The sequence below is a fragment of the Cornus florida genome, unplaced genomic scaffold (genome assembly GCF_030987335.1).
Source record: "Cornus florida cultivar Cherokee Brave unplaced genomic scaffold, ASM3098733v1 CherokeeBrave_3.0.0_Hap2_Chr02, whole genome shotgun sequence".
Taxonomy (NCBI): Eukaryota; Viridiplantae; Streptophyta; class Magnoliopsida; order Cornales; family Cornaceae; genus Cornus; species Cornus florida.
Window position 1 is genome coordinate 79,250,789 of NW_026775572.1, and position 21,959 is coordinate 79,272,747.

The following is a 21,959-nucleotide window of genomic DNA, read 5'->3' on the forward strand; positions in this document are numbered from 1 at the left end:
GATTGACTCGAGTCCTTCCTTGGGGATTGGGAGTTTTATTTTCGTGAGCCTCAATGGTAAGGTCCTCACTTCTCTTCTTCTTAGAATGATGGTTAGGGATTTGATAGGTGCGTTGACCTAGGATTCTTCTTATCTTGCCTTGGATAGCTCTTACGAGCTAAGGTTGGGGTGTGAATGGTTTCGTGTAATTAATTGCATTGGTGCAATCAATTACTCTCCCTCATCATTGGAGTCTTGGGATTTTGTGTTTAGGGTTTCGATAGGATCCTATGGAGTTCTCATCGAACTCATTGGCATCTTGAGTTGAGTTCTCTTGTTGGTGTCTCTTAATGGTTAGTGTTAGGACTATCCATTGCATCGTTGTTTGTTTTGTGTGGTGTTAGGATTCCACCTTGTGTTGGGCCAGTCTTGGGAAAGACTTGTAGACTTTTTGTTTCAGGGACCTTAGTGTTCATTCTAGGAGATGATTCTTTTCCTCACGGTGAGAGATTTGACTCATCCGGGTTTTTGGGATTCACTTTCGGTGAGTTATCCTTCTGAGAGGCATTTCATCCCTTCTTACTTGTGATTTTGCAGGATTGTTATTTGCATAGTGATTCTTACATGCTTATATGCCTTGTTGTTTTGAGTATACCTTAGAAACATGTTAGGGGATGTGACTATTTGGTGGTTACGTGATGATATGGATGATATGTTTTCCACTTACTATATCTGTTTGTCATGCTAGCGTCATAGGTGATGTGTAGCTTGTCTCTGATGCTTGATGATGAGCACTGAAAAGTGCGCATTTAAACCCGTTAAGCTTAAGTATTCTAGTACCTTTATCTATCTTACTTTGCCGTTTTAGACTTATTACGTGTTATTTATATTTTCAGGCACTAATCCCAAAATTTAGCTAACTCAGCCAAATAAGAGCTTAATTGAAGCAATCCTAAGATAAACCAAAGGAGGGAGCAAAGTGGAGAAAAAAAGGAGCAAAAAAGAATCAAGTTGTGCAGCTGAAAAGTTCGATCGATCCAACTTAGAGTTCGATCGATCGAACATCTATGATCGATCACAGCACTTCTCGATGGATCCAACCTTGGCCTTTGCTGAAATTCTAAGTTCGATCGATCGAACATCACCTTCGATCGATCGAACCCTATTTTGTCCTATTCAAATGATTGATCTTACCCACAGCTGTACGCCTACCAACCACTTTTGTCTTTTTTCCCATAAATATCTTGAAAATATCCCAGCCTTGTCATTATCCGAAGGAGTCAGACCACTTCGATCGATCCAAGATGCAGTTCGATCGATCGAACCCATTTTCGATCGATCCAAGTTAAGGTTCGATCGATCAAACTTCCTCTAGCGAGAAAAGTTAAAGTCCAGCTCATTTATTCCGTCCTTCATCCAATCATTGGAGAATATGCCTTGCACGACCACAGCTCATCATGGGGTGTATTTGACCTACCTATATAAGGAATATGATACACTTTTTGAGGGAGTCTCTTGTCACACATTGAAAATCATCTTGGAGGCTATTCTTGGAGAGGAAGAAGGGAGGAAGCTAGAGCAACCATTGGAGGAGATCTTCACCAACAAGGAGCAGCCATGGAGTTAGCCCTTGAGGGTTGGATCATCACTACCATGAGTGGCTAGACATCCTCTTGGGGCTAGAGTTAGCCCCAAGCATGCTTTCTATACTCTAATCTTGTGTATTATTGAGGGATTGGTGTTGTATGATACATCTTGATATTCATGTATATATAAATCTTGATTATTTCATGGTTTGTATGGTTTAATGCTTCCAATTGACTATTCTATTCTATCCATATGTCTATGTATGCTAGAGTAGGATATTCATATGCTTATCCCTAGATTTAGTGTATTTAATGCATGTCTATGTGTATTGATGCTATAGATCTAGAGATTATCAAGATGATATGCTTAATGAATGTTATTTTGGTTCATTTGATGGTTTATGCCTATTCTTGATGGTTTGTGCCTCTCCCCTAGTCTAGATAGCTTTATTTTCATGCTAGTAGTTTAGATTTAGTGTAGTGGTAATGTAATGTTAGATGGGAGGACAATCTACTCTTGATGTTTGATGTTCCATGCTTGTGAGTCCAAATGGCATATTCCTCTAATATTGTGTTGTATGTGGATTGTGAGCTTAATGAAGGATTAATGACTTGTTTTGATCTATTGTGCTATCCCCATGTTATCTAGACAATATATGCTCTATTGTTTAGATATATTGTGCTCTTCACATGATGTTTAGACAATACTTGTTTGATTTGTCATCCTTGCCAATTGAATCAACCTAATGCACACACACCCTTATCATATTGCAACACATCCATTACCCTCAATTGATCACTTGTTAGTAGTATAGAAATGTATTGCTTGGTGGTGATCTCTACACCCCAAGACCTCTCTCTCTCTTGTTTACTTCATATTATTTTATTTAGTTGAATTCAATTTAGCTTAATCAACCAACCAATCAATTGTGTGATCACTCGACCTACTAACCTTAATTACCATAGTTTCACAATTTGATACACCATCAAATCCCTTGGGACGATCCCTACTCGCCCTATCTATATTTTATATAGAGAAAGGTAGTAGTGGCTTTCTATAAATGTAAAACTTGGCCACCTCCTAAATTCACAACTCTTCAAGCTTGACTTAGTATCGCGACCCTTGTAAAGGACCGGTCACTTGACCCCTATGTGATAGGTGGCATATTTGATTGCCCTTGTACACTATGTGTTTAGCTATTTGGTGCATGGATTTTTGTTTACGTTTGGTATACTTGTACCTAGTATGCTTGCGCGTTGTATATTTTAGTTCATTTTGGTTTTAGTATACTTGAGCCTGTATACTTGTCTACCATGGATTTAGTACTGCTTAGTATACTTATGAGTGTATACTTGTATACATACATATATTGCGTTTCCGTTTTGATTTTGCTTAGTAACCTTTTGTATACTTGCATATGTATATATGTTTCATGATTAATTATTTTATTAGTTCATTCCTTTTTATCATTCCGCACTGTGCTTGGGGTTATAGGACCTTGGTTGTCAGGATTGTGTGTGTGAGCTTGATTTGATGTCTTGATTCCTAGGCGTAGCCTTATAGTAGGTCAGCTTTAGGATGACGTGGAGGATTTTGGGTGTATTGTCTTGTTAAGAGTCGTTGTGACTAGGGTGGAGGTGATGATGTTTAATCTTGTAAAGTCCGATCCATTGGCTTGAGGGCATAGACTCGTCAAGCTTTGGATTCGTGCTTGGTGTGGTTGGCAACTGTGTTTTGAGACTTGGGATTGTTAGTTTCTAGTATTAAGGATTTAAGGTCTTAAGCGTAGCGGTGCCTATGACATTGTTGTCAGAGTTTTGGATTAGATAGAATGGTCTGGCCGGACATTTTGGATCATATCGCAACTCTCACAAAATGCCTGTTTCCGTGGTACTTTTGGTAATGATCATTTTGACATTGATGTCATTTGTATCGATAGGTTTCACGGGTAAGCTTGTTGGGGGCAGGTGACGAATTAGGGCTTTATACTGTCATGCTACCATACAGGTTGTGTGTGGGCAAGTGCTAGTTGCATTACCTAGCTAGTATTGTGAGTCTGGGCAGGCACTTGTGGCTGTCGATGCTACCGCACCTTGGGTACGTTGTGGGCGGGTTCTAGTCAGTATTCGTGCTGCCATGTTGCTTCTAGTTATGTTGCTTGTTTAGTTATGTAGTCGCCTTGACCTCCTTTGGGTGGCAGACATTGGGTTAGTATGTCAATTCATCAGAGAGGTGTCTTACTGTTTGTGGTTTCGTGTCTTTTCACTGATCTTGAGACCTTTGGAGTTGTCCTTGGCTGCTTTATGATCTATTCCTCGGTATGACCTTGTGTACAGTCCTTCTTCTGAGAATGCTTCTGATTTCGAGGACGAAATCTCTTTAAGGAGGGTAGGTTGTAATGACCCGGTCATTTCCTTATTTTCTTTTTTTTTCCTTAGAATTTTACGAATGAATTTAATTTTATTTTTTTGTTGAAATCTCTTTTCTGAATTCAGTTTCTTGTCGTGTAGTATCGTCTTGAGTTCTCGGAAATGGTTTGTGAGACTCTTTCCTGCGGATTGACAACTTCCTTTGAGGATCGAGTCATTTCCACATTTTCATTTTTCGGCACTATTCATTTTCGTCTCTTTCTTGGTTGTCACTTTGTTAGCACAACCTCACTTTTCGTGTTTGGATTTGATTCCGGTTTTGCATACATCCATGATATTTAAATTCCATGTTATGTGTATTTTCATTTTTGTAGAAAAGCATGCTAAGTGTTTACTTTTCTTGTAAAGGGTATAGACGCATAGCCTTTTTGTAATATTCTAAACTTTTGGGGTTTTTGTGTAATTACTATAAAGTAATTATTTTTTATCTTAGGGACCATTTTGTAAATTAATTTGGAAGATATTTTTAAAAAGGACCTTTTTACAATTTTTGAAAAAGTGTGACAAGTGTCACACTCTCATTAGTCCACTTGTTGACATTTGTGTGGAAACACTTTGATGCCTTGGATGATGAAATGTGGAGGGTGGAGATTCACCCACTTGTTGGCCTAGGATTGGTGCACTTATTGGCTTGGATGGTTGACAAGTGTAGGCTTGAGATTAAGCCTAGGATAGAGCCTTGGATTTGTGACAAGTGTAGGCTCATAATTGAGCCTTGCAAATTACTTTAAGGCCACTTTGGGATTATGGTTTTAAAGAGGGGTTTTTGTGTAATTGACCATAGGTGTGTGTGTTGACCATGGTGTAGGATCACCTAGTGAGTGGAGGATTTCTATTTCATCTACTCACATATTTTCACTTTAGATCATTTTTTTTTTTCATAGAACCCTAGCCTCCATGGATGGAGCTTGAAGCTTTAGGCCTTGACCTTGATTTTTAAGGGCCTTCCACTCACTTTAGACCATGAAGCTTGGAATACTTTTTGTTCCCCTCATCCTCCTCTTCATAACCCTTGAAGGGTTTGCCATTTTGTGTTGATTTGCCTTGGATTTGATTTGCCTTGGATTCTAGAGAGACACTTCTCTAGTGAGGTAGGGGATGTTATAGGGTTATATTTTTGTTTCTTGCATGCTATTGACGCTTATATAAGTTGTATGCGTGTCTCTTGCTAATCTGAGAAATTAGTGATTTATCATCTCTTACATATAAATCATTTTAGACTTGGTAAATGGCATGGCCATGAGTTGATCCTTGATATATATTAATTTGGTATGATTTAGATGAGTTTTCAAATCTAGAGATTAAATAGATTTAATTTGATTTCAATTCTAGTAAATTGTATTTTACTTGTATTACATTTTAGACTTGAGATATGGTATAACCATGATTTGGTACTTGATATATATTAATTTGAGGTTATTAGGGATTTGTTTCAAATCTAGAGACTTTTCATGATTAGGTTGAAAATCCCTTAAAATGTAGTGAAATTAATTACCTTGTGAGCATATTACTAATTAGATGTAGAATTCGTACTTGTAGTCTCTTGAAATGGTAATTGGACTTAGCATGATATAGAATATCATTGACTTTTATGACTTGTTTATATATATCTTGTGTAGGTATATAACTTGTTAGAATATTACAATTGATTTCCTTGAAAGTTTGATACTAAATTGAAGCTTATTTAGTACTTGTGGCTTAGGATGGTAATGTGGGTCAATTGTTGCAAAATATTCTTGCTTTGTGTATAAATTGCATATTGAGGACTTGACTTGTCATATGCTATTTAGACTTGAATTCTAGGACATGGTTTATGTGGATTCAACCTTACTTGTGTATGGAAGATGGGTTTTATGCATTATTGGATTTGATAAGTTTGGCCTAACTTACTGATTTTGGTATAAGTTTTAAACTTATTGATTTTGGAAAGCTTGTAAGGACATATTTCATGTGATGGCTAGGGTTTGGCTCTAGTACGGAGACAAGAGTCTTCTCAGTTATAAGTACGCACTAGGTAATACCTTGTGGGTCGTAATTACCCGGAATAACTTATACATGTACGTACTAGGTAGTGCCTTGTGGGTCGTAATTACCCGAAAACACTTGTTTGGTCTAGTAACCGCATGTCCTAGTCTTTCCACTCTTGATTTCGCATTCCATTCCAAGTTGTTAATCATGGATTACTTGTAGCTTGTGGATTGGTGCTTGCCTTGTGTATTTGGATCTCATTTAGTATATTTGAGACTGTATACTTGCTTCATGTATTTTGATCTTATGTAGTATACTTGGAACTGTATACTTATTTCGTGTATTTTGACCTTATTTAGTATACTTGGACTAGTGTACTTATTTGTGTATTCGAGCTTCTTTTAGTGTACTTGAGATAATATACTTATTCCGTGTGCGTAGGTTTCATTTAGTATACTTATGCTATGTATACTTGTTTTATGTACAACTCATCTTGTTTAGTATGCTTGTGTTTGTATACTTGATTCATGAGCTTTCCGTATTAATTGTATTCTTGTGTAGGTACGTTCAGACACTGCATGAGTTGTTTTAATAGGGTTTAGTATACTTGGAGATGTATGCTTGATATTGCTTACCTTGTTTAGCATGACCTAGTGTACTTGTAATTGTATGCTTATATATTGTATAACATGTTTTAACTTTGCTTACTATACTTGAGCATGTATACTTGTATGCCGTTGTTCATTTCAATTGCATGAGTAGCTTCGGATGATCCCTGAGTCTCATCTTGACATAGACGTTAGGTGGCATGAGCCCCTTTAACACGTTTCACCTTAAGGTGATATAATTGTAAAATGCTAGGTCGATGCATGTTCATTTCCTATGAGTAGCTTTATGTTACTCACCCACGTAGCGGGGACATTTTTCAGGTACAGGAATCAAGGTTCGAGATTCTCATTATGCTTGGATGATTCTAGACTTGAAGGTTATTAACTCTTGTAAAGGTTGGCTTGGAATGCCACTTATAGTCTTTTATGTCAAAATGTATATATTTGATTCCATATATGTAATGTGTACATGAGTACACTCTTTACAATGTATTTGACATGTATGAGATGAGACCGGAGGCCAATAACATGTATTTCATATACTATGTAATTTTTACTTCATGGAATATTATGAAAATATTGAAAATTATTGAGTTTTTGTTTCACCATGTTTGCATTGGGTGTGGGAATTCCATTTTGATTCTTCCATAGGATCTCATTAGTCATGTATGAAGTGTGGCCAAGGGCCAAACGGTCATTTGAAGTCATTTGTTGATTTTAGTTTTCAAAGTTTCCATTTTAGGTTCATTTTTGCCTTTTTGGCCGTTGGGGGGTCGGATTTTGACTCGGCCATTTTTGGGAGCCATGGACCATTCTTACACACTCAAAATCGTTATTACGTGTGCGTGCATATTCGTTTCAGCTTAGAAGTGCATTTAGGGTCAAATGCATGCTTGGTGCAAAGTTGCATTTTCGCCGTTTTGAGCCTAAACTGATCTAAGGGTATTTTGGGGATTTCCTTTGGGAGATAAATTCCATTCTCAACTCCGTTACATAGAAAATGTGATTTTAGGGGGAGTTTCCTTTTCGTGTTTTTTCGAAAAATGTCATCTTGACCTCATAAACCGCGCTTCAAGTTCACTTTACTGCTAAAAACACTGTTCCTGCAATTTTTGAGGTTCCAGACCACCCCTCTGCCTCATTTGGCTGGCCCCCGTAGTGTTCTGGCAGGTGCCCATGAGAATCTTCCGTGTTTGGTGGGTGCCCGCGAATACTGTTCCTGCTCTAGACATTTTTTTTCAACGGGCCATATCTCACTCGTTTTGACTTCGAATTGGTCCGTTCTTGAGTCTAAACTGCGAAATAAGCTTTCCAATGGTACCAATTAGAGCTTCAGATTCCATTTTTAACACAAGTTATTCATATTTTAGTGAAGTAGTGTCAGGATTTGGTTCGAACCGGGATAGGGTTTTCCTTCATTCGGCTTCGGGACTTGATATCTTTTCTGTACGAACTCCCAATTAGGTGATTCTTGAGTCTAAACTCATTAATTTTTTGTTGTTTTTCCAATGGTACCAGTTTAAGTTTTAGAATTTTCTCATTACTCAAGATATCCTTGTTTTAGTGAGAAGGTGTTGGATTTGGTTTGAACCAGGATAGGGTTCATCTGGGATTTCACTTCTTTTGGCCTTGGTACTTCATGTGAAGTTACCAAAGGATGTTTAAGGATATTTTAGATCTAATTTGACTTGTTGAAAGTTAAATTCCTTCCTCTTGGGGTAAAATAGTTTTACCTATTTTACCCCTAGCACTTCTCTTGTAGGGTTTTGATGCCCTTCTCATCATTTTGTTTCCGTTGAGTCTCGAAACTCTTTGAGAGTCCATTATTGTGCCCTAGGGATGACAAACATCTCTAAGGACTTGTCTTTGTCTTGCTTTCGCACTTTATTCATTTGAATTCCGTGGCTTCATAGGGAGTCATCGTGGTGCCTAAGGATGATGTACATCTCTTGAGGTCATTTTGCTTCTTTTTGCTTCCGCATCTTGGATCCAGTTCGGGTCATCACTGGGTTGAAAAATCCAGGGTCGTTACAGAATAACCTTCCAATTCCGCAGTTGCTATTGATGCCGATATCGTATCTTAAAATTACAACTCGACATGGATTTGATTTGACACCGAAAATTGCCAATTATAGAATATATATTTTTTACAATCTTCCAAAATATATATATCACACACACACACGCACACATATATATATATGCTAAATGCTTGTATTGATTGATTCAAGAGTTGAACCAAGGCTCCATTTGACAAATACTAAATGATTTATGTGCATCCTAAGCTATAGAAATTAGGATGTCATAAAAGGGTTGGTTCACACCCGTTGAGTATGTAATGTTCAATATATTCTGATATGGTATAATATGTAAGTATTTATTTATTTACCGACTTATCTGAGTCGTTATAAATAATAGTGCTTGTATCCATTGATGTGTAGGACACATTAAACTAGATATAGAATAGCCACCTAAAATTATAATAGACGTCATTGTAATTTCCCTTTATTTATGTTATAGAAATTACTCTGAAGTATGAGGTAATGGTGGACTTATATATTAATTAAGTAATTACTTTGATTTATTTAAAGGACCATTTGTTCAAAATATTGGCTACTTTAGATAATTATTAATTAATATATAAAAGTTTGTACAACTATTCTTAATATGACATTTATGCTAGTTCATTTATTATTGACTTAATTATTTTGATCACAAGAAATATGGCTATTAAGTTTATTGAATAAATATTATATTTATTTGTTAAATATAAATAAATATATTATTTTCACAAATGATACTTTTGTGATTAAATTGTTTAATTAAGAAGTCAATAATAAATAATAAATTAGTGATTGGATTGATCTCTACGCATTTTGTCCAATATCCTTATTTCTGCATAATAATAAAATATTTTAACATTATTGGAATTTACTCTTATGAGTATAATTATAAATGATTTATTATTTGGATTGTATCTATTTTTATATAGTGGTTATTAATAAATAGTTAATAGGTTGAATTAATTTAGTCGTGATTTTGATTGATACTTTAATAAGCTCATTGAAAAACAAATAATAAATAGGCCCATTAGATCCCATTTCTAGCCCAATTTGTTAAACAAGTAATTTAGAGATATAAGAAAATGAAAGAGATACGTAAAGCTAGATCATTTATTCATATGGGGAAATGTCTATTTTTTTTTTTTTTTTTTTCCCTAGTTGGGTAGTCACACACACATGCCTTTACAGAAGCTCAAACCCCTAACCTCTGTTTGAGAAGGAGGGGTTTAGTACCGTTAGTCCACTGGCCTGTTGGTGGAGAAATGTCTTTTCATTGCCTATAAATATGTGTGTTATCTAGAACAAGACATATGGTTGACATATGTTTTTTCATAAGTTTGCAAGATAACCTTATATGCTTTTGCTCTCTAGAATTACTCTTCTTTTCTATTGATAGGTACCCACACATTCTATTCCTTATGGATTCTAGTAGGTTATAGGAGCGAAGATTTTATGATCTTTTGTAATCTTAAAACTCCATTAAAGAGAAATTGAAGAACATTCGCGTAAGCTACTGTAGGAAGTTTCTAGCACTGTGCACTGTTACAAAAACAGGTATATCTCCCTCAGTTTAACCTGGAATTGAGCGTGGTTAGTGGCATTGGAAAGCTAACAAAAAGTTATAGGTTGTGCCCAAATTTGAAGAAACCATGGTAATACTAATATTAATTTAAACTTGTTGTCCCTGTTGTGAAGTTTTGGAACGAAGCCCATAAATATTATTTTTTATTGCGGCTATTTGAATCTCAAACAAGGTATGGATTATTAATTATGTACTAGATGATCATTAATCTACTACAACTAATAATAAATAATTTTAAAAGCTTCTACATAGACCCGGTTTCTAACTAAAAACACACTTGTTCAAATTCCAAATCCACGACCCTTCTCCTTTATGTAATTCAAATTGTTCCAATTCGAGGATTTCTTAAAAAATGAACAAAATTTATTTAACCTTATTAGCATAAATCACACTATTAGTAATGATAGGAGATATGAAATGTAACAAGCAGAACAAAACCATATTGTGGCATGGTAGTTATTCTATAACCAAATCATAGCTCTTTTTTTTTTTATCGGATAAAGTCATTCTCATAGCTTGATGCCAAGTTGAAAAATTATCACTAGTGAGATGTTGAGATACTAGCACGATGTTTGGACTATCATATGGATAAAGATATATTGGTGAACTAGGATTATTTGCTATCTAACTAGTAGCGATAATCGCAATTGATATAGAGGTGTTAGATTTGGTTTTCATTGTGATGCAAGGATAACAAAGGAAGTTTTGCGATGTGTTGATATGTTACACAATGAAAGAAGAAGATTACTTCAATAAAATGGATCAAATAATATGATAATAAGTAATATGTAATACCCCTAATTTTAAAAGGATAGTCTTGAGATTTATTTATTTATTTTGTTGCATTTTAATTGATTATTTGATTTCGTGGCTAAATGTTATGTGTTTATTTGAATTGTTTCTTTATTCTAATTTTGTGCTTAAATTGTGTATTTTAATTAACTGTTGGTATGAAATTATTTATTTAAATGATGAGTATTTATTTGTAATTAATTCTTAGGATTAAATGATTAAATGTTTTATTTTTACTTTATTTTTATTTTTAAAGGAGTTGAATTTGGATAGTAGTAATGGACCAACCCAATGGATCACATGTATTACTTGGATAAGAGTCTTGATGGGTATGGATATTTACCCATGGATGGTTATATATATGTATATATATATAACTGACTATACATCTATTATTTAATTAATTATTAATAATAGTATAGATGTATAGTCAGTTATATATATATATATATATTAATGATTAATTAAATGATTATGTATATACGTACCATAACAGATATGGTTATATATATATGTTGATTTTTCTTTTTCCTTTTCTTAATCTTTAAGGTATCTAGTTGGGGAAGGATTATGAGTAGGGTTGTATTATATAGTATGTATATATATATATATATATATATATATATATATATATATATATATATATGTTATATGGTCTGTAGAGGAGGCTAGGGTTTTATTACGTGATTATATTTCATAGAGAATGAGAGATATAGAAAGTTTACAAAGAGGAAAAACGTGAGAGAGAAAGTGAGGTTTTTGGCCAAGAGGGCTAAACCAAGGAGAAGAAAGGAAGTAGGCTATTTGTGGGTTGAACTAGGATTAACATAAGGCAGTGAAGGCAACCAAGGTTCACCGGAAAAGCAAAGGAAGAAAAAAGTTAAGGTTTTCAATCCGAAACCTTAAGGCAAGTTCTTCTTATAACTTTTTCCCTTTGATCACTTGTTCTATACATGCTTAGGACAATTCCAGGACCCTTAAACATTAAAATTGAATATCTATGCATGCTTTAATCAGATTAGAACATAGGTTTTTTGTGAATATTTGTATATGTTCTTGATTTGTATGTTCTTGGGGATTCAATGCATGATTTGATATTTAAAATTGATCTTTATATCTTTAATCATCTAAAATAAATTAATAAGGTGTATGGGACTTAGACTGAAGCTTAGGACCCTTAACAATGGAGTTTGGAGGAGTTGCAGAGGCTGGAGAAACGAAGAAGATGGCTCGTAGAAGGAATGAGTGGACTCAGTTTCAACTGAGAACGAGCCAACTTAATTAGGAATCGAGTCAACTCCTTCTGTGAATGAGCTGACTATGTTGGGCTACGACCTGGGTGTTACGTTTTAACTGCCCATAATTGTTTTAAATCTGTTTTATTAAATTCTATGGATTTATTTGTACTTGGGAAATTCCTAGAATGCATAATTTACTAGAATGTGCTAAGAAATTGAGCAATATGAATTTTTAAACAACTTATATATTGTTTAATGGGTATTTGTATTTATTTAATTGTTTTAACAATTGATATAGAGGTTTAAACAATTTTAATCACAATTATGGAGGTTTAAATAATTTAATTGAGATGTAGGTTAATTACTTGGAATGTAAGTTAACTATATGCTATTTAAATTGTTATTTTTGCTTAAATACTTGCAAAGAATATATGTATGATTTATATCATGCTATGTATGGATTATTTGATGTATAATTATATAGATTACATCAATTGTTGGATTATGGGTTTAATACACCATTGTTAGGATATGGGGGCATATAATGGATGGATTAACTATTAAGTTAAGTCCTATCTATTCATGTCAGGCCACAGAACCAGTTGGATGACATGCCATTAAAAGACTATGGCAGATAGTTTACTTTAATGTTTATATCGGATGGATTTAGATATCTATAGATATGTGCCATGATATGAGCTTAAGGCTCAGGATCAGTGGTAAAGGAGCGTATATTGCCTGCGATGTATAGCTGGATATAGTGGATAGCTGTGTGCCCTGGTAGATTATGGTACTCATGCCCACTATATGTGCATTTTGCATATTACCTACTATTCAGGTTGAGGTCGCCTTATAGTCCAGTGAGAGTCCCTTAATGTGTATCTATATATATATATGGACTATGTAGTTATTGTTGAGTTGACTAGGATGTATATATGTATCGGGTCTCTGTTTGGAATGTAGTAGAGTAGAACTTGTTCGTGGGCCTAATCCACTACTATTTTTCAGGTGTTCGTCAGTTCTAGACTTAAAGATTATTCGTGCTCAGTAGAGACAGTCTACTTCATTCTTCCGATTCTACGTAGGATTGTTCTTTATATTTTAGTCTTTGGATTTCTTTATTTTAGTTATTTTTATGTGGTTTTTATTAGGGGTCCACATAATGGATTCCCGAATTGTAATCTAGATGGTTACTGGTATCAAAGGATTCGGATTATTCATGGAGGATTTATTTTATTGGATTATTTACGGATTTATTATTTAGTTTCTTTTCAGCTTTTTTATTTATTTTTATTTCTCTTTTTATATTCTGTGTTCATTTATTGCCGAATTGTTTTCGTATCCCTCGATTTTTGGGCTTGGGCCTGATCAACCTATGTTTTGGAATTGAGGGGTATAACATAATATAATGTAAAAGTAGTAAAAAAAGAACATGAGATATAATGTGCTTCCGCAGAATGCTTATGTACATGGGAGGAAGCGCATTAGAGGCTCGATTTCTACTTTATTGTAGAAATATTTTTCTATTTTATTTTCATATGAAGTACAATGGTGAAGGTTCTTATATATAAGAGAATAAATGATCGGAATTGAAAGAGATAAAAAAGGAAAGAGATAAAATAGGGGTAAGAATAGAAACAAAGTCAACATTGGAGGATTTTCATCCACTAATTTCACAAAAGAAAAGACCAAGTGCAAGTGAAAGAAGGGTAAAAATTGAATGCAGGTAGTTCGAGAGGAAAAATGTATGCTTCTAATTCTTATCATAAATCAAATCTAATGATCATACTATGATTCATATATAATTATGGGGAAATATTAAAACATTTCAAAGTGTTTTCTTTTGTGGTATAATTTTCTCAAACACAAATAATTATAAATTTAGATATATGCGCGTGTGTGTATTTGTGTCAAAAGGGAAAGAGAAAGAGAGAGATAAAGAAAAAACCTGTAATATTTCATGAATAACGATTGCAACACTTCAGCGGACCTTGAAACAGTTGAATATGTAAAGGCCATAGAATGCTATGTAAATTGAAACGTCTTAGTTGTTTCATTTTTGTAGTGATAATTTAGCCATTCAACCTTTGAAAAAAGGGTATTGATTTCCATGCAAAGCCTCGTCAAATAAGCAGTCCTTACTTAATATCTTAGATTCGTCATCGGGTCGACCTTAAAAATATATAGACATGTGCATGTGTGTAGACCATGTAACAATGATATATTCTTTTCACATTTAGGTATAGTAGCAAAGAAGTCAATGAATCTTCTTGTTCTTCCTTTTTGTTTTTAAATTTTTTTATAGAATGATAAATAGTATAAAAGAAAAGAAATGTTTAGGCTAAAGGGGAGGCAATCTCCCACAAAGAGAGAAACAATCTAGACCAAAGCAAGGAGTTAAAAAAATAAATAAATAAAAAATAAAATAAAATAAAATTAGTTAAGTAGAGAACCAATTGGAACATAAAACTAAGTACAAAAAATAGATAACATCAAATACTAAGTTGATGGCCTGATAAATGAAATATAACAAAATGTACCAAAAGTATGCTTGGTTGGTTTCTTTATTTTCCCCCCTCATTTTAAATATTTATTATTTCTTTTATTCGAGAGTCCAATTGTCCAAGATAACTAAATTAAGGTTATATGAGGTATTATAAAGAATAAGACACATTTATATACTGTTAGAGAGTGTGGTTGTTATTTCTTTTATTTATCAAGGGTACTATTGTTTTTATGTCTACTTAATACATAATAGGTGCGAGATGTTGGGAAAACCCTAATCTGCGTGTCTCACCTTTCATAAAATACTCCTCGCTTTCTCTCATCTTCTTCATCTTCTTCTCTACTTCTACAAACCCTAGCTTCTTGAACTTTAACTTGGTATCAGAGCCAAATCAAGTTTAGAACTCATTGACATTTAGTTATCTAACACTAGAAGAGGTTGACGTCAACGTCAATTCGCTGATGTCATTCTGACGTCAGCATATGCAGTTCGCAAATTACAGCAACTGGATCGCCTGAATTTTTTGGTAATTATGATAGTATTCCTGTTACCTTTTGATGTTTTTTTAGGGTTCTTTTCCATTTTTGAAACATTTTTAAAATTCTAACCTTATGGGTTTTGATCTGGAATTTGGAGCCATTTTTGGTTGTTTATTTTGTTGAAATCCCTTCTAAAGGGTGTCATTTATGCCTTAGAGGAGATTGCTTGGTGGTTGTGTGTTGATTCGTTACATTTGGGTTGAGTTTTTTTTTTGCCAAAAGGAGGTTTGGCTGAGGTTGTTTACAGGCTGTTGGTACTGTTTTTGTGTGTATGGTGCTAAAATCTGTTGTAAAACCTTGTTTAGGTTCTTGGGTTACAGGCTGTTGTTACTATTTTGGTTAGATTGGGGCTGAAATCTGTTGTTAAATCTTGGAATTGGGGCTGAAATCTGTTGTTAAATCTTGGAATTGGGTTGTTGGTGCTGCTATAAAACTGATATTAAAACCTGTTTGCTTCTGATTGCTTTGTGTGTTGATTATAGACTTATAATCTATTCAACTGCGGGTTTATTTTGTTTAAATATTTCCTATGGCTAAGAGTAAGCCTCAAACTATCAAGGATGATGATATGCCTGAGTCCATTACCTTGCAAAAATTGAACGGACTTAATTATCTTTCTTGGGTTCATGCGGTTTCAGTTTTTCTACGTAGGTGAAGGAAATTGAAATACTTAACTGAAAATCCTCCCTCTAATGAGAACCAGCTTGAAGATTGGGTGTGCAAGGATTGTGTTGTTATAGGATAGCTTTGGCACAGTATGGAACCTGAGATTGCTAGTACAATTGCATTTTGTGATTCTTCTAAGAAGATTTGGGACTCTATTGCAGAGTCATTTTCACACCAAAATAATGTTTCTCGAGTTTATAAGTTGTATAAGAAAATTTTTGCTACTAAGCAGTCCGGGAAACCATTGTCGGAATACTATAGTACCTTAAAAAAATTGTAGGATCAGTTACTACAACATCGACCATTTAATACTAATTTAGAGTAGTAGAAGAGACATTAGGAGGAATTTATGATTGCTTCAGTGCTATCTGGTTTAGATACAGATCTTTATGGCTTCAAAGATCAGATTCTCACTAGCGAGAAGTTACCTATAGCTACTAATGCTTATTCTAGTCTATTTTGGTCATCTTTGAAGCAAAGCTCCATTGTACCTCCCATAGAGTCTTTTGCATTAGTCTCTAGTAGTGGAGGTCGTGGTGGTTCTCATGGTAACCATGGTGGTCGTGGTTTTTGTGGTGGTTCCTGTGGTGGTGACCGTTCTAATAGACGTGGTGCCAGAAAGTGTGATCGTTGTAGTGGTACAAGTCATACTAAACCTTATTGTTGGGTGAAATATGGAAAACCACAACATGAACATTAGGTTATGGATGGTACTGCACAACCACTGTTGCCTCATACTACATCTGGACATGTGGCTTTTGATTTTGGTTCTCGTGATATGCTCACTACTCAGCTTAGTGAGCTCATCCAAGTACTACAATCGACTCTCCCACATACATCTACTACTACCTTAGCCAACTCAGGTACTATTTCATATGTGGCCCAATCTTCTCTGTCCTGGGTTATTGACTCTGAAGCTAGTTCCCATATGTCTAGTATATCATCTCTCTTTTCTGATCTCAAATCTACTAAACATCATATAGTTTTAGTTGATAGTTCTTCTCGTCCTGTCTGTGGGAAGGGTGTCACCCTACCAAGTCATTGTCATTATTTTCCAACCTTTATGTTCCTAATTTTCCTTTTAATCTGCTTTCTGTAAGTCAACTGACTAAGGCATTGCACTGTTCAATAACTTTTTCTCCCAACTCTTGTGTTTTACAGGACCTCAGGACGAAGAATATGATTGGTTCGAGGTATGAGAAGGATGAGTTATATTATTTGGATCCTAATGAACCTCCTTCTACCTTATCATCAACTTTAAGTGCTACTATTTCGCCTCTTCAATGACATTTTCTTTTGGGTCCCCCGTCATTGGCGAAGTTACAATTAACTATTCCTACATTGATTTATGTGTCTATCTTAGAGTGTGAAGCTTGCCAATTGGGCAAGCATCGCCATAGTTCTTTCCCTAGTAATAGTCATAGTCGTGAAACTGAGTCTTTTGATGTAGTCCATAAGGACATTTGGGGTCCTTCTCGAACCACTAGTTTGAATGAATTTCGTTCTTTTGTTGTATTTGTTAATGACTATTTTCGAATGACATGGTTATTTTTTATGAAAGATGAAATCCTCGTAGTATTGCTAAATTTTATAATGAAATTTTTACTCAAGTAGGTAAACACATTAAAATTCTTCGATCTGACAATGTTTTGGAATATACACAGTCAATCATGGATTCCTTTTGTGCTGATCGTTGTATCCTACATCAGACTAGTTGTGCTCACACCTCTCAACAAAATGGTGTTGCTGAACGAAAGCATTGCCATTTGTTGGATATCGCGCAAAACTTGTTATTCAATATGCAGGTTCGAAAATAGTTTTGGGCTAATGCAGTTCTTACTGCTTGTTATCTCATTAATCGTATGCCTTCTACGGCTTTAAATAATTAGTCTCCTTTCTCTCTATTGGCCGACATGCTCAAGTATTGAGATAATTAACTAAATGCTGGAAAGCACATTTGATGATCAAGACTTGGGTAAGTTAGAATTGGGTGATTTTTTAGATTAAATGTAAAGTTATGTTGATTAACTTCATTTTTAAAGTTCATTCCCTTAACCAAACATGCCATCAGCTTTCATACATTCACAACATACAACTTAGGTCCTCATAAATTTACACATAAACTGGATTTCTCACTCCTTTAGTTCATCCTCAATACAGTCTTCTTGAAGAAGATTTTAATTGTCATTATACAAGCCTTAAGAGCAAGTTTGCTTAGTCAAACCAAAGATTATTCATCTGAATAATTCTCCATGCTCTTGTATAAGGATTCACGCACATAGGCATGTTACAGAGAAAATACAACATTTTATTTCATAACCCAAGACATCTTTATGAGAATATATATATATATATATATATATATATATATATATTGCCACACGAAACTTACATGGAACTATCCTTATGAGGTTCCTCTTCTATCAGTTCAATGTTAGTTCACACCTAGTTCATTACTGACTAAAGCTTCCAAGAGAAGCTTCCTTTTTGCACCTTCCCCAGATTAGCTAACCTGACCTCCCCACTTTCCAACATAAGTCATAGAGCTTTCTATCAGCTTACTTCACATTTGTTCCACCGAACACACACTAACATAAAATGATTTAAGATTTTGACTCCAATAGTTATATATTTGAATTGTGTTAATGTATCAGCTTTATTTGAATTGAGATGTAAGTTTAGAAATGAGTTAAACGCTCAATAACACAGAAACGACACATAAAACATAATACACATCATATAATATGCCTCTTAAAGTCATCTTACACTAACACTACATTTCTCAAACAAGCATATTACACTAAACACCTCCTCCAAACACACCAACATTATAAAATTCATACAAAACACTTTCCCCCTAACATATCAGCTGTCTGAATTTCCAAAGGGCTATAAAAACCCTTATTCCTTAATGTATTGTACTTAAGAGGACTAATCATATTAACCTCCACAACCATAGACGAAAATGGTGGGTTGTTAATTTGTGTATCTTCCATTATAGATCCACATGGTTGGAAGTATGTGTGAGTTATAGTGTGCAAACACTAGTGCACTAATGTGAGTTTAAGTGTGAGTACAAAAATCAGTACTCAAGTGTGTAGAGAGCAAAACTAAGTGATGGAGTGGTTAAACTAGGACTCTAAGTGACTTGAGTGTGAGAGAAATAGATCATAATCACTAGTGCTTCTGTAAGTGAGAAAGAGTATAAATGAAACAGAGCACCTAAGCAAGCTGTAATGCATTAAAGAAACAGAGTACTTGAACTAATGTTTCTGCATGAGTTAAATAAAGCATATATATGTATATAAATTGCTTCTATAAGTGACAAAGAGTATGAGTGAAACAGAGCACATGAAGTGGTTACTCAAGTGTGTAGAGAGCAAAACTAGGTGATGGAGTGGTTAAACCAGGACCCAAAAAGAGTTGAGTGTGAGAGAAATAGATCATAATCACCAGTGCTTCTGCAAGTGAGAAAGAGTATGAGTGAAATAGAGCACCTGAACAAGTTGTAATGTATAACTGAAATAGAGTACTTGAATAATGTTTTTGCATAAGTGAAATAGAGCATATATATGTATATATATTGTTTCTACAAGTGAGAAAGAGTATGAGTGAAACACGGCACTTGAACTAATGTTTTTGTATGAGTGAAATAGAGCATATATACATATATATATGCATATGAATGAGTGAAATAGAGCACTTGCCAGTGCCTCTATATGTGAGATTGTGAGTGACTGTACATACACTGGTACACAAGTGAATGAGCATTGTACAAGTTACTGAGCAACAAGCCTGGCTTTATATTTATCAATTGAACCATCAGGCTTTATCTTCCTCTTGAAAATCAACTTATACTATAAAGGTTTAGTACCAGGAGGAAGATCCACCAGTTTCCAAGTATGATTTTGTATGATGGATTCAATTTCACTATTAATGGCCTCTTTCCATAAAGGAGCTTCAGAAGAAGATATAGCTTCCTTATAGCTTTATGGCTCATTCTCCAATATATATGTTAGAAAATCAGGACCAAACAACTTAGATGTTCTAGCTCTCTTACTACGTCTAAGTTCATCCTTTTTTTCATTGTCTATAGACTCTTGGTCTATGTCCTCTTGTATATTGCTATTAGCAATATCATGATTTCTTTTAAGAGGATTTTTATCTTGTAAATCTTTACAAGGAAATATATTCTCAAAGAAATAAGCATTGCTCGACTCAATAATAGTATTGACATGGATGCCAATAATGTCTGATTTATGTACAAGAAAATGATATGCACTATTATTATGTGCATAACCTATGAAAATACTATCAAATATTTTAGGTCATATCTTAACTTTCTTAGGAGTATGAACTGCTACCTTAGCTAACACCCCCACACTTTTAAGAATTTATAGGAAGGTTTTTGACCTTTCCATAATTCATAAGGTGTCATACTAGTTTTCTTTTAAAGTATTTAATTGAGGACATAATTTGCAGAAAGAAAAGCTTCCCCCCACAAATTTTGGGTTAAACTAGAACTTATCATTATAGCATTCATCATTTCTTTTAAGGTACGGTTTTTACATTCAGCAACATCGTTCTGTTGAGGTGATAAGGTATGGTAGTTTGGTGAATAATACCATGTTCTAAACAAATATCAGTGAATGGTGCTTCGTATTCACCACCTCTATCACTTCTTAATACCTTTATCTTTTTGCCAAGTTGATTCTCAACCTCATTCTTGTAATGTTTAAACATTTCCAAGGTTTCATCTTTGCTTCTTAGCAAATATACATGACAATATCTTATGTAATCATCAATAAAAGTAATAAAATACTTTTTTCCACCTCTGGTTGGTACACATTTGAAGTCACAAATATCACTATGAATTAATCCTAGAGATTCAGTACTTCTCTCTATGGAGTGAAATGAGGCTCTAGTTAATTTTGCCTCTACACATATTTGACACTTGATCTAAATCAATATTAACTTTAGGTATAGAATCCATGTTAATTAATATATGAATTGTATCATAATTAACATGTCCTAACCTACCATGCCACACATCAGATGACTCAATCATGTAAAAAAAAGCATTAACTTTATTATTATTAATAGCTTGGGGTACAATAGTCACTACATTGAATTTAAACAATCCATCACTTAGGTACCCTTTGCCCACATACACCACATTCTTAGTAAGCACAAACTTATCAGAAACAAAGACCAACTTGAACCCATTCTTGCTTAGGAGTGAACTAGAGACCAAGTTCTTCTAGATGTTTGGTACATGCAACACATTATTCAGATTGAGTTCTTTTCATGAGGTCATCATCAATTTAATCTTTCCTTGTCCTTCAACCTTAGAAGTAGAAGATTTTCCCATGTAAAGTTATTCTCCATGATTTATAGCCTCACAGGTAGTGAACATCTTCTTATGTGAGCAAACATGACGAGTAGCCCCTATGTCCACCCACCATTCCCTATTGTTGCTCATAAAGTTGATTTCAGAAACCACAGCTGAAAGATTTAGCTCTAACACATCATTTGTCAATTTATCTTCCTTAGTGATGTTCACTTCACTGGTCTTCTTCTTGGAGTTATCTTGTGTTTTACGGTTACGACAGTCTTTAGCTCGGTATCTTTGCTTACCGCATATATAGCACTTCCTGTTGAGCCTCTTGAAGTTTCCTTGGCTAGGACCTCGTCCAGAGTGCTTCCTCTTCTTATTTTTTTGCGCCACTACATTTGCCTTTGACACCATTAAAGAATTCCCAAATTTCTTTTCAGATATGGGGTTATCTTCTTCAATCATCAGCTTGACAATCAGGTCTTCAAGCCCCATTTCCTTATGCTTATGATTCAAGTATATTTTGAAATCTTTCCAAGTAGGCGGCAAATTTTCAATGATTGAAGCCACTTGAAAAGATTCACTCAAATTTATCTTTTCAGCATGTATCTCATGTAGGATCAACTGTGCACTTAGCTAAGAATAGTCTTGGAGTCCACCATTTTGA